This window comes from Ovis canadensis, chromosome 26 (assembly GCF_042477335.2).
Source record: "Ovis canadensis isolate MfBH-ARS-UI-01 breed Bighorn chromosome 26, ARS-UI_OviCan_v2, whole genome shotgun sequence".
In the NCBI taxonomy this organism is placed as follows: domain Eukaryota; kingdom Metazoa; phylum Chordata; class Mammalia; order Artiodactyla; family Bovidae; genus Ovis; species Ovis canadensis.
In genome coordinates this window covers 40,438,703-40,446,825 of record NC_091270.1, presented here as the reverse complement: position 1 = coordinate 40,446,825, position 8,123 = coordinate 40,438,703, and the positions used below count along the sequence as shown (strand labels likewise).

Sequence of the window (8,123 nt, the reverse complement as noted above, 5' to 3'; positions counted from 1 at the left end):
ATGTGCAGTATATACCTCCAGCATTCATTTGTCTGAAAAGTGAAAGTGTTCATTGCTCAGTCCTGTCTAACTCTTTGTGACCCCATGGACTGTAGCCTGCCAGGCCTCTCTGTTCATGGAATTCTCCAGGCAAGAATTCGACCTTTAATATGTTTGGAATAGAAAAACCATGCATTCTTTCTAATTGCTTCGTAACATGTGGCCGCGGTTACCTCTTATGTAAGTCAACGTGTTTATGTATGTTTTTAAATATTGGTGCTCGCTAAGCATTTCTTAGACATTTTGTGAAGTGAACGTACTCAGGAAGACACAGAATGGGAAAAGAAGCCACACTGTCCATTCATTTATTCAATAAAAAATAATTACCAGGCTCCTACCATTTGCCCGGCGCTCTTACAGACACCAAGGATGCAGAGGGGAGCGGTATTGTCGCCGGTTTTGGTGGCAGTTGAGCGTTCATCCGAGAAGTTTCCTGGAATCCCACCACCTTCCAGTTATTTCCGCTTTACTCTCGAAGTAGAGAGGAGGTCCTCAGGGTGACCTGTCCCTAGAAGCCCGAGGTGAGCGGCGGGGCCAGGTGTGGAGCCGGGGTTGTAACTTCCCAAGACCGGAACCCCCAGTCCTAGACCCCCTGCCCCGGACCTCTCTCTGGGCGGAGAGGGGCGGCGCTTTCCGCTCCCGGCTTCGCCCTCCGCCCGGGGCCTGCAGGGGGCGCGCGCAACCAGGCCTTGGCGCCGGCCGCGCGAGGGGTAGGGGGTGAAGGGGGGCGCGCACGGGGGCATAGGGGGCGCGTGTCCTCTTCTGTGAAGGTCCTCACCTGAGCCGCTGTCCTCCAGCCGCTGCAGGCGCCCTGCTCCTCCCTGCCGCTCCCGCGGCTCCCCGGAGCCCGAGGGGAAGACAGTGTGACACCCCCCCGACCCGCCCAAGGCCTCCCCGCCGCCCTCCAGACGCCCCCGCCTCGGGCCGAAGCCCCGGCAGCCCCGGGGGCCGGCGTCAGGTACGTGCGTCCGTCCCGGGCTGAGGCTCCAGACCAACCTGTGAGGTGTTCGCTGCGAGCCGCCGCCGCCGCTCACGGAGGAGCTGCGCGCGGCGCCTCAGTCCCGGGAACTTGGGTCCCACGTCTAGGGCTGCCCTCCGCCCGGCTCCCTGGGCCCGGCCTGCGCGTCCTGAGGGGCATCGGGTAGCTGCGCCCCTCGTTCCGAGGGCGGGGACATAGAGGGTGGTGGTGGGGGGCGCTCTGCGGGGTCCCGGGTGGGACTCAGCCTCAGCCGTTAACCTCTCCTCCCCATCACCCCTTACAGGAGGTTCCTGTAATTTATTGACTCTTGGGGAGACCCAGGTTCGATCCCTGGGTCGGGAAAATCCCTTGGAAGAGGGCATGGCCACCCACTCCAGTATTCTTGCCTGGAGAATTCCATGGACAGAGGAGCCTGGGGGGCTACAGTCCAGGGGGTCGCAAAGAGTCAGACACGACTGAGCAACTAACGGTTTTACTTCATTTCCTGCTTAAAACTGGTCCATAGGCTGGCAGGCCCCTTGATTCAGCCACGTTTCTCTGCGCTCTTTCCTCTATTGAATGAAGTACCTGAGGGTCGGGGATGGGGGATGGGCTGGAGGGACCCTTGAAGCCCTGGTCTCGCCCGACTTTAGGTCACACACGCCCGAGAACCCTTCGGGTGGAAATGAGGGGATTTCAGTGGCTTTTGGAGCAGTTGCCTCTGCTTCTTCACTCCTGTCTTCAAAACTATGCAAAACCAACTCTTCATCCTCTTGCTGCTTTGCCAGGATTTTTTTCTTTTTAAACTCATTCCTGCTTTATCTCATTTAGTAGTCACAACTAGTATTATTTCTGTTTTACAGGTGAGGAAATTCAGACTTACAGAAATTAAGTAGCTTGTCCAAGTTTACATAGCTACAAGGTGGTAGAGTTTTAATTCTGTACGGTTCTTTTTTTTATAATTTATTTTTAACTGGAGGATTATTGCTTTACAGGGTTGTGTTGGTTTCTGCTCTACATCAACATGAATCAGCCATAGGTATACATATGTCCTCTCCCTCTTGCCAGGATTTTTAAAGCACTGCTCTGGTTGTTCTTGCCTCATTTGATTTTTGGTTCACTGAACAGCAGTTTTGAGCTGTCCAAGGTATTTAAAAGTGTTCTCTTAAAACTGAAACTAAACCTGGCTCCTGGAAAAACAACCCTAAATTCAGAGGAGGTATTCCTTTCTCCCCATTCTTTCCTTCCACTGCCCTCTTGGCAATCCCTGGTCTCAAAGACATTCATGTTTTATTTTTTGCTTTAAGTGAAAAAACCTTCTCCCCCAGTTCATTTCAGGTCTGTTGCTCAGTCGTGTCCAACTCTTTGTGAAACCCATGTACTGCAGCATGCGATGCCTCCCCGTCCATCACTAACTCCCAGAGTTTACACAAACTTATGTCCATCATCGAGTCAGTGATGCCATCCAACCATCTCATCCTCTGTCGGCCCTTTCTTCTTTCACCTTCAAATTTTCCCAGCATTAGGGCCTTTTCGAGTCAGTTCTTCCCATCAGGTGGCCAAAGTATTGGAGCTTCAGCTTCAGCATCAGTCCTTCCAATGGATATTCAATGGACTGATTTCCTGTATGTTAGACTGGTTGGATCTCCTTGCTGTCCAAGGGACTCTCAAGAGTCTTCTCCAACACCACAGTTCAAAAGCATCAATTCTTCACTGCTCAGCTTTCCATGCAGTCCAACTCTCACATTCACACATGACTACTGGAAAAACCATAGCCTTGACTAGACGGACCTTTGTTGGCAAAGTAATGTCTCTGCTTTTCAATATGCTGTCTAGGTTGCTTCCAAGGAGCAACTGTCTTTTAATTTCATGGCTGCAGTCAACCATCTGCACTGATTTTGGAGCCCCCCCAAAATAAAGTCTTTCACTGTTTCCATTGTTTCTCCATCTATTTGCCATGAAGTGATGGGATTGGATGCAGTGATCTTAGTTTCCTGAATGTTGAGCTTTAAGCCAACTTTTTCACTCTCCTCTTTCACTTTCATCAAGAGGCTCTTTAGTTCTTCGGTTTCTGCTATAAGGGTGATATTATTTGCATAACTGAGGTTATTGATATTTCTCCTAGCACTCTTGATTCCAGCTTGTGCTTCATTCAGCCCAGCGTTTCTCATGATGTACTCTGCATATAAGTTAAATAAGCAGGGTGACAATATGCAGCCTTGACATACTCCTTTCCTGATTTGGAACCACTCTGGTTCCATGTCCAGTTCTAACTGTTGCTTCTTGATCTGCATATAGATTTATCAGGAGGCAGGTCAGGTGGTCTGGTATTCCCATCTCTTGAAGAATTTTCCACAGTTTGTTGTGATCCACACAGTCAAAGGCTTTGGCATAATCAATAAAGCAGAAGTAGATGTTTTTCTAGAACTCTCGTGCTTTTTCAGTTATCCAACAGATGTTGGCAATTTGTTCTCTGCTTCCTCTGCCTTTTCTAAATCCAGCTTGAGTAGCTGGAAGTTCATGGTTCACGTACTGTTGAAGCTGGCTTGGAGAATTTTGAGCATTACTTTGCTAGCATGTGAAGTGAATACAATTGTGCAGTAGTTTGAGCGTTCTTTGGCATTGCCTTTCTTTGGGATTGGATTGAAAAGTGACCTTTTCCAGTCCTGTGGCCACTGCTGAGTTTTCCAGACTTGCTGGCATATTGAATGCAGCACTTTCACAGTATCATCTTTTAGGATTTGAAATAGTGCCAGGAATTAGCATGGGGAATCCCACACATGGCAAAGGTCATGAGGAAAGGGGCCTGACAAAACGCAAAGGCGGGATCAGGCCTCAGGGGTCCCTCTGGATTTTCTCGAGCATCTACTGCCAAAACCAGAGTCTGCCTGCTTTACTGTGTTATGCTTTTCAACTACTCGTCTAACATTAACAGGGGGCTGTCCCCCCACCACCTTTTTATGGAAAAAGTTAATTTAGAGCTTTTAGAAAATAAGTCTCCTGGGCATAATAAGAGTGTTTCAATCCAAAAACCCCTCTGATGGCTTTCTAGCCTGCCTGACAGGTTTGTCTGGACTCTTACAGCTACGCATGTGACTGTTCGCGGCCTCCCAACTGCGAGAGGCACAGGAAGCTTAAAACATCCTAGGAATGTAGGGGCTTCCGAGGAGTCAAAATCATTAGAATAGGACTGATTAAGGGTTTCATTGTTGAGCCAATACTTGCTGCCAAGTTTTCATATCTTTTATTTGTTGATATAGTTGGTATGTAGAAAAAAACAGGTAGTAGCCCTGGTATTAGCAACATTAGATCTTTGAGTTAAGTACTTTCTTTGTTATAACCCACTGCACCTTTGTTCTACAGGAATGTAACTTTATTTAGTACTTTGAGGGTGATGCAGATTAAAGAAAAAACACTTCAAGGGAAAATGAGTTTTCTGGTTGATAGACATTTATCTAGGAAAAGAGCCATAAAAATGTTAACAGGCCCCCTGGCCAGAAGATGATGTAAAACCACCAAAGACCTTTTGTATACGGGGAAGTATGCAAAAAGAAAGCCTGGTCTCAATAAAGGTCAGGACTGCTGCCCCTGCATAACTCTGCATATTCCATTATTTCTTTATGTACAACTTGGGGTATATAAGCTGCTTTTGAAAATACAATTGTGGGTCTGGCACCAATGCTTGGCTCCCCCATGTGATTCTTTTCTCCCCTTTCAGGCTGAATTCCCATCTGGAGCACAGAGGCTCTCCGTGTCTACTTATTTGCCCTGGCTTCTAAGACTCATGCGAGAGGAAGCCCAAGGCAGGGCACTCTCCACTATTCAAGCGGGTGCCGGTGGCCTACGTAGACGGTGCAAGCCCCTTGTCTCGGAGCTTTATTGGTCTCTTGTGTATACCAAGTTATTCAGCCTCTTTTCTCCACTAATTTTCCTACTACACTATTCTTTACTAATCTCTCTTTATAAATAAGTCTCTCCTCGCCGACTCCGTCCCTACTTCGAATTCCCTGGATCCACCGGGGCTGGATCCCGGCAAAATAGCTCAACTGGATGCTCATCACCTCCACTAACTTTGTTCGTAGTGATGCTTTCTAAGGCGCACTTGACTTCACATTCCAGGATGTCTGGCTCTAGGTGAGTGATCACACCATCGTGATTATCTTGGTCATGAAGATCTTTTTTGTACAGTTCTTCTGTGTATTCTTGCCACCTCTTCTTAATATCTTCTGCTTCTGTTAGGTCCATACCATTTCTGTCCTTTATCAAACCCATCTTTGCATGAAATGTTCCCTTGGTATCTCTAATTTTCTTGAAGAGATATCTAGTCTTTCCCATTCTGTTCTTTTCCTCTATTTCTTTGCTTGATCGCTGAGGAAGGCTTTCTTATCTTTTCTTGCTATTCTTTGGAACTCTGCATTCAGATGCTTATATCTTTCCTTTTCTCCTTTGCTTTTCGCTTCTCTTCTTTTCACAGCTATTTGTAAGGCCTCCTCAGACAGCCATTTTGCCTTTTTGCATTTCTTTTCCATGGAGATAGTCTTGATCCCTGTCTCCTGTACAATGTCACAAACCTCCATCCATAGTTTACCAGGCACTCTATCTATCAGATTTAGTCCCTTAAATCTATTTCTCACTTCCACTGTATAATCATAAGGGATTTGATTTAGACCATACCTGAATGGTCTACTGGTTTTCCCTACTTTCTTCTATTTAAGTCTGAATTTGGCAATAAGGCATTCATGATCTGAGCCACAGTCAGCTCGTGGTCTTGTTTTTGTTGACTGTATAGAGCTTCTCCATCTCTGGCTGCAAAGAATATAATCAATCTGATTTTGGTGTTGACCATCTGGTGATGTCCATGTGTAGAGTCTTCTCTTGTGTTGTTGGAAGAGGGTGTTTGCTATGACCAGTGCGTTCTCTTGGCAAAACTCTATTAGCCTTTGCCCTGCTTCATTCTGTACTCCACGCCCAAATTTGCCTGTTACTCCAGGTGTTTCTTGACTTCCTACTTTTTCATTTCAGTCCCCTATAATGAACATTTTTGGGGGTGTTAGTTCTAGAATGTCTTGTAGGTCTTCATAGAACCATTCAACTTCAGCTTCTTCAGCATTATTGGTTGGGGCATAGGGTTGGATTACCATCATATTGAATGGTTTGCCTTGGAAAGGAACAGAGATCATTCTGTCGTTTTTGAGATTTCATCCAAGTACTGCAATTGGACTCTTTTGTTGACCATGATGGCTACTCCATTTCTTCTAAGGGATTCCTGCCTACAGTAGTAGATATAATGGTCATCTGAGTTAAATTCACCCATTCCAGTCCATTTTAGTTCCCTGATTCCTAGAATGTTGACGTTCACTCTTGCCGTCTCCTGTTTGACCACTTCCAATTTGCCTTGATTCATGGACCTGACATTCCAGGTTCCTGTGTAATAGGAACTGTGTGGATCACAACAAACTGTGGAAAATTCTTCAAGAGATGGGAATACCAGACCACCTGACCTGCCTCCTGATAAATCTGTATGCAGATCAAGAAGCAACAGTTAGAACTGGACTTGGAACCAGAGTGGTTCCAAATTGGGAAAGGAGTACGTCAAGGCTGTATATTGTCACCCTGTTTATTTAACTTCTATGCAGAGTACATCATGAGAAACGCTGGGCTGAATGAAGCACAAGCTGGAATCAAGAGTGCTAGGAGAAATATCAATAACCTCAGTTATGCAAATAATATCACCCTTATAGCAGAAACCGAAGAACTAAAGAGCCTCTTGATGAAAGTGAAAGAGGAGAGTGAAAAAGTTGGCTTAAAGCTCAACATTCAGGAAACTAAGATCACTGCATCCAATCCCATCACTTCATGGCAAATAGATGGAGAAACAATGGAAACAGTGAAAGACTTTATTTTGGGGGGGCTCCAAAATCAGTGCAGATGGTTGACTACAGCCATGAAATTAAAAGACAGTTGCTCCTTGGAAGAAAATTTATGACCAACCTAGATAGCATATTGAAAAGCAGAGACATTACTTTGCCAACAAAGGTCCGTCTAATCAAAGCTATGGTTTTTCCAGTAGTGAAGTATGGATGTGAGAGTTGGACTGCAAGGAAAGCTGAGCAGTGAAGAATTGATGTTTTTGAACTGTGGTGTTGGAGAAGACTCTTGAGAGTTCCTTGGACAGCAAGGAGATCCAACCAGTCTAAAGTACAGGAAATCAGTCCTGAAATTCATTGGAAGGACTGATGCTGAAGTTGAAACTCCAATACTTTGGTCACCTGGTGCAAATAACTGCCTCATCTGAAACAACCCTGATGCTGGGAAAGATTGAAGGTAGGAGGAGAAGGGAATGACAGAGAATGAGATGGTTGGATGGCATCACCGACTTAATGGACATGAGTTTGAGTAAACTTTGGGAGTTGGTGATGGACAGGGAGGCCTGGCGAGCTGCAATTCATGGTGTCACAAAGAGTCAGACACGACTAAGTGACTGAACTGAACTGAACTGAGAAGCACTTGCCTTCAATGGAAGCAGAGTTCTGCTCTTTTATTACCATGTGAAAATGTGCATGGACGTAAAACCTATACTGTTCCTGTGAATGCTCAGTCTCATGTTTATTCTTCCAGACACACTCTCAGCATAATTTATTGGGAGCAGGAGCCAATGGGGTCCAGTGAGCTTCGCAGAATAAGACATACACTTTCCTAGAGCTTCTAGATATGTCTTTAAAAATAGTTTTTTTCTGATGTTCCTGAGTTGGTTTTTAGTTGTTCTTAAAAGACTTGTTATCTCCAGGATTCTGGTAGTAACATGACATTTTGCTTGATCATTGATTTATCTTAAGGAGATCCTGCTTTGGGAGGTTTAATTAAAAAGTGCCCTGTACTATAGGGTTTCTTGATGTGTATGTAGACTTCTGATTTTTAAAATACTGCATTTCAGTTAGTAGGAAGCAAATATGTTACCTGTTTTTAAGGAAGTTTTATGTAGTATTGCAGAAAGTAGAGGCATCAGTTCTTCTTGGCATAAGATGATTGGAGTCCATCATCATGTCTGAACATTTTTAGATTATATTGACTAGAAGGAATAATCACAGAGAAAAAATTGGGTTAATGGTGGAATCTTGATTCTTAT

The 8,123-nt window shown here is 45.3% G+C and overlaps 1 long non-coding RNA gene across 1 annotated transcript; it reads left to right on the top strand.

The window, feature by feature from the left end:
• The first annotated feature begins 399 nt into the window (after positions 1-399).
• LOC138431025 (uncharacterized) lies at positions 400-7,885 on the top strand. Its single transcript, XR_011253503.1, has 3 exons — positions 400-560; positions 837-997; positions 7,068-7,885. It is a non-coding gene; the product is annotated as an uncharacterized lncRNA (long non-coding RNA).
• Positions 7,886-8,123: the final 238 nt, after the last annotated feature.